This window comes from Engystomops pustulosus, chromosome 4, assembly GCF_040894005.1.
Source record: "Engystomops pustulosus chromosome 4, aEngPut4.maternal, whole genome shotgun sequence".
Taxonomy (NCBI): Eukaryota; Metazoa; Chordata; class Amphibia; order Anura; family Leptodactylidae; genus Engystomops; species Engystomops pustulosus.
Window position 1 is genome coordinate 209,260,783 of NC_092414.1, and position 5,667 is coordinate 209,266,449.

Sequence of the window (5,667 nt, forward strand, 5' to 3'; positions counted from 1 at the left end):
CCTGCCCTTTGTGTATTGTACATGGAGACCCCAACACTACTGGGGGAGCCCTGCCCTCTAAGTACTGTAGATGAAGACCCCCAACGCTATTGGGGGAGCCATGCCCTCTGTGTACTGTACAGGAATACCCCCAACATTACTGGGGGAGTCCTGACCTCTGTGTACTGTACAGGAATACCACTAACACTACTGGGGGAGACCTGCCCTCTGTGTACTGTACAGGAATACCCCCAACACTACTGGGGGAGCCTTGCCCTCTGTAGACTATACAGAGAGACCCCCAACACTACTTGGGGAGCCTTGCTCTCTGTGTACAGTACAGGTAAACCCCCAACACTACTAGGGGAGCCCTGCCCGCTGTGTACTGTACAGGAAGATCCCTCACACTACTGTGAGAGCCCTGCCCTCTCTATACTGTACAGGAAGACCCCCAACACTGCTTGGGGAGCCCTGCCCTCTGTGTACTGTACAGGTAAATCCATCACACTGCTGGAGAAGCCCTGCCCTCTGCATACTGTACATGTAGACAACTCACAATTCTGGGGGAGCCCTGCCCTCTGTGTACTGTACAGAGAGACACCAGAGCTGCAGGAGTAGCCCTGCCCTGTGTATAATGTACAAGAAGATCCCCAACAGTACTGTGGGAGCCCTGCCCTCTATGTACTGTAGAGGAAGACCCCCCAACACTATTGGGGGAGCCATGCCATCTGTGTACTGTACAGGAAGACCCCCAACAATTCTGGGGGAGCCCTGCCCCCTGCATAATGTAGAGGGAGACCACCAACACTACAGGGGGAGCCCTGCCCTCTGTGTACTGTACAGGAATATCCCTAACACTACTGGGGGAGCCCTGCCCTCTGTGTACTGTACAGGAATACCCCCAACACTACTGGGGGAGCCCTGCCCTCTGTAGACTATACAGAGAGACCCCCAACACTACTGGGGGAGCCCTGCCCTCTGTATACTGTACAGGAAGACTCCCGACACTTCTGGGGGAGCCCTGCCCTCTGTAAACTGTACGTAGATAGATAGATAGATAGATAGATAGATAGATAGATAGATATGAGATAGATAGATAGATAGATAGATAGATAGATAGATAGATAGACAGGTATGAATAACATGACATAGATGATGTGGATATAAATATTAGTCATGCTGTTCGTCCATCAGGTTGAGTTACAGACAATCTTGTGGTGCTGTAGTCAGTGTGTGCCCCCTGGGGGTGATCCTTTGCCGGACCCTCCTGTCAGTGTGGTCCCCTGGTGCCTGAGCCGTTACATTCTTTGTTAAGTGAGCAATGAATTAATGCTGATAATTTGTCAGCGACCCTTCTCCAGGGTGAAAGGCTTCACAGAGGCAGGAAGCAGGTGCCATAGAGATGCAAATGGCCCGCGAAAGGGCTGAGGAGGGGCAGGGAGGGCACACATGATGGGATCTTAATGTCCCAGGGAGACACAAGGAGAAGAGTCACCACAAAGTGAAACCACAGAGTGGAACAGGAGCAGAAGCCGGGAGAATAGTAGTAGCATCAAAGATACGGAACATTCCAAGACCCTACAATGTGGCCCCCAAAAGATTACTGATACAACTCAAGTGGCATCACTGTCTCCTAAAAGATCAAGGAGCAAAGTGTTCTGAGCTGTACTGGTGAGTGCCCAGAGAGGAAACCATCTATCTATTTATCTATCTGTCTATCTATCTATCTATCTATCTATCTATCTTTTATATATATGTATATATATATATATATATATATATATATATCTCATACATACATATCTATCTATCTATCTCATATCTATCTATCTATCTATCTATCTATCTCATATCTGTCTATCTATCTCATATCTATCTATCTTATATCTATCTCATATCTATCTATCTCATATCTATCTTCTTAGTATCTATATATCTATCTCATATCTATCTATCTCCTATCTATATATATATCATATGTATCTATCTCATATCTATCTATCTATCTATCTTATATCTATCTCATATCTATCTATCTCATATCTATCTTCTTACTATCTATCTATCTATCTATCTATCTCATATCTATCTATCTATCTATCTATCTATCTATCTATCTCATATCTATCTATCTATCTATCTCATATCTATCTATCTATCTATCTATCTATCTATCTCATATCTATCTCATATCTATCTATCTATTTATCTATCTATCCATCTTTCCACCTACCTGTCTTTGTCTCTTTATTGTGTATCTATCTCATATCTTTATATCTGATGTCTATCTAACATACATTTTTGAGAAGAAGATACTTCTAGAAGTTTGTTGTGTTTCTAGAGAAGTTTACCGAATCCATCCCAGTCTAATCTGCTCCATATTTGGTTCTCCATATCTATTCCTAACCCATAGTATCCATGTTATGTCTATTATGTATCTATCCACCTATGGAAATTCCACTGAAATCCACTGGGTATAAGCCTGAGGTCTCTGACATCTATTTAGAAATGTCTATATACAGATCAATAAACCATTTTAGATTGTCAAGTAATTTGCTTGGTAAAATGACTATTGTCTTAGAGCCGCTCGTGGCTTCTATCCGACCGGTTGGTTATTGACTTATGTAAATGTTTCCAATTTCACAAAAGAGAAAAAACCAGACTGAACACTTTTAATGTAAAAATTTGGCCCATCTAATTTTTTATGTGTTTTATACCACAATTTTCCTCTCCATTCTTCTTAGACCATGGATCAATAAATTCTCCGATTCAGTGATTTTTTTTTTTTTTTTGTAAGATTTGCTGTGGTCGGCAGATGTAAATTTGGGAAGATCTATTGTCCTCATTATGGACTGGTTCCTAATGTTTCCCAAAGTTTTTTTTTTAATTCTAATTAGGGTGTACAACAGCTTATTGATGGTATTCTGTAATACAAAATAAGAGAAAAAAGAAAAATTTTTAAAAAAACAAAATCTTAACTATTCTTCTCCAAAAAAAAAAAAAAATGTGTCAACAAATACCAAATTTTAATTTTGAGTTTCAATATATTCACATGATATAAAAACACAATGGATGGTTTAACCAGACGTCTACATATAGAAAAAACTTAATATGTTGACTTTATTTTATGTTTAATGTCTATAAATTGATATTTACAGTTTTCAAATCTGTAAAATTGAATGAAATTTATAATAATCTCTAATTTGAAGAATTCCCAAAATACTTTAGGGAATTAAATTGCTAATTACACAAATTTACATTAATGATTTCTTTAATGTATTTTGAAATTTTTTAAAAATTCTAAATCTAATTTTTAAATTAAATATAAACCCATTAAACAATTTATATTTAAATTGTTTGTAAGATAAAAATGATGTAGAAAATACTTAATTTTCTAATGATCCCTACATTGAGTGATTCTTTTTTAAATGATCTTTTTGAGATCCCTTTTCTTAAAACTTAACTTAAAATATTAAATAAAACTTAAAACTTAAAATACTGAAAACATCGAAAATGGTCAGGTAACTTTTATAAATAAAAAAATAATAATAATAATTTAAATTGATTAATTAATTGAAACATTTAAAAGAAATTAAAGTATAGTTTTTAAGTGATAAAAATGAAAAAAAAACTGCACCAGAATATCATAAACTTTTTTTTTTTATTTGACTTCAGAGCTGGAAGTCTTAGGAATATCCCTCTACCGACTTGAACTGTGCTACAAATTTTTCAGTTTTTTTGTTCCTTCTTTATTTTATTTTTTAGAGATAGATTTTTCTATAAATTCCTAAATTACCTAAATGTATTATAGACACCTTTGTGTAATTGTTATCAGGCTACTATCTATTCATTTCCATCAATACATTTTTCATTTGTCATTTTTTTTATGATAGACTTAAATCAAATTGTTATATTTTTAGTTACATCGAGAAAAATTTTGCAAAAATTACTTCTATAAATTTGAGGCAATTTTTTTAGATTTTACAAATGCCTTAAAATGATTTCTCCCCTTTTCTATAGTGATGCCGTAAAGAGTAAAATGAGTGTAAATCCTCTTTTAACCCGGTAGACTTTTTTTTTTTTCGATAAAACAATAGATTGAATTAGTTTGTCGATTTTTTTTAAATTTGACAATTACATTTTTTAAAAAGTGCGGACAATTCGTATTTTCTCAACACATAAAAACACCTTTGGTTGAAACTCGAATGTCTCAACAACAAATAATTAATCACTTGTTTCACTGAAATTATATACAGGCAGTCCCCGGGTTACGTACCAGATAGGGTCCATAGGTTAGATAGTAGTTCCAGACAATTTTTTTTTTTTGCTCCAGAGACAATTGGAGTTTCAAAATTTTTTGCTGTAATGGGACCAAGAATTATCAATAAAGCTTCATTACAGACACCTTACAGCTGATCATTGCAATCTGGGACTGTAGTAACATCCAGAGAGCTTCACCAGAGGTCACAGTGGGCAGAGGGGTCCGTCTGTAACTAGGGGTCGTCTGTAAGTCGGTGTCTTTAAGTAGGAGACCGCCTGTATAGGCATTAAAGGAGATGTACGGTTGCAGCAATCTTTAACTTGACTTTTTATGTAGTGACTTCTCTTGACTTTACAAGGTTTGGTCCGTATTGTGATGTGAGATGTGAGACCAGTTAGAGGTGCGATTCTTTGGTGATTCTTTGGAAGTTATAAGAATAGCTAGAACTTAGATACCTCCCGGGATTACCGTAGATTGTGAAATCTGCTGCTCACGACGGAAGTCTGGAAATAGCCGGCGATACGGTTTCTTGAGCGTAACCTTTGTTCCTACTTCCATTGACTCAGAGGCTTTTCTTTCGTAACTCCCTGTGATAAGGCAGATGTGGATGAGCTAAAAAGATGGAAGATAATTGTTTAGGGTATAATACTCCAGGCTTAGATACACAGATTAACGTGGATTGTGCTTTGAGATTATTACATAAGAACATTCAATAAGAATATCACATGAAATAATTGGTGCGAAAAGAGAAATTTTTGTAAAGGAAATACTCCAGATCAGCAAAGAGTATCACACGTACTAGGCTTAGATACACCAGCTTATCAAATGGTATATGTATAGGTTTAGTGGTATAGTAGGTAGTGTTATGCAGAACAGGCTTATATACACTCCTTGGAAGAACTCCTAGTATACAATGGGGCACCTTTACTTACCCGGTCCCTCAGAGTTCACCTTCTTCTTCCTGGTGCATGTAAGTGCATTGGTTGCGACACAATTTTAATCTTAAATGAATAAGTCTGAATCAGTTGGATCGTCCGATGTCCCGCCCCCCAATTTCTGTCGCATGAAAGCCGGCGCCGTTGCACCAAAATCTGATCACGTGCAACACAATCCCCTGCTAGACCCTGTCACAGCGGAGCAAATCCCAAAAATTTCAGGAAGTCTGACGGAAATGCAGTCCGGGGACCCTTAGTCCTCTTAGTAAATAAGCCCCAATATGCTTAGATACAGAGCTTTGCAAGCAGTATCACACATTTCAGGGTTAAATATACAGATTAGCATGCCAGGCTTAGATACACAGCCCAGTAAGCAGTATGACAAATTATAGGCTTAGATACAGAGCCCAGTAGGCAGTATGATAAATAATAGGCACACAGTGTCACATATGACAGGATTAGATACACAGACAATCAGTACATCTTCTCCTG

General features: G+C 37.4%; 1 protein-coding gene across 1 annotated transcript in view; it reads left to right on the plus strand.

Moving 5' to 3' along the window:
• The first annotated feature begins 1,498 nt into the window (after positions 1–1,498).
• Positions 1,499–5,667, plus strand: part of LOC140128239 (E3 ubiquitin-protein ligase Rnf220-like) — a 19,374-nt gene continuing 15,205 nt past the window's right edge. The window contains exon 1 of the mRNA XM_072149797.1: positions 1,499–1,650. The gene's annotated coding sequence lies outside the window, so the exon portion shown is untranslated. The remainder of the gene's footprint in view (positions 1,651–5,667) is intronic.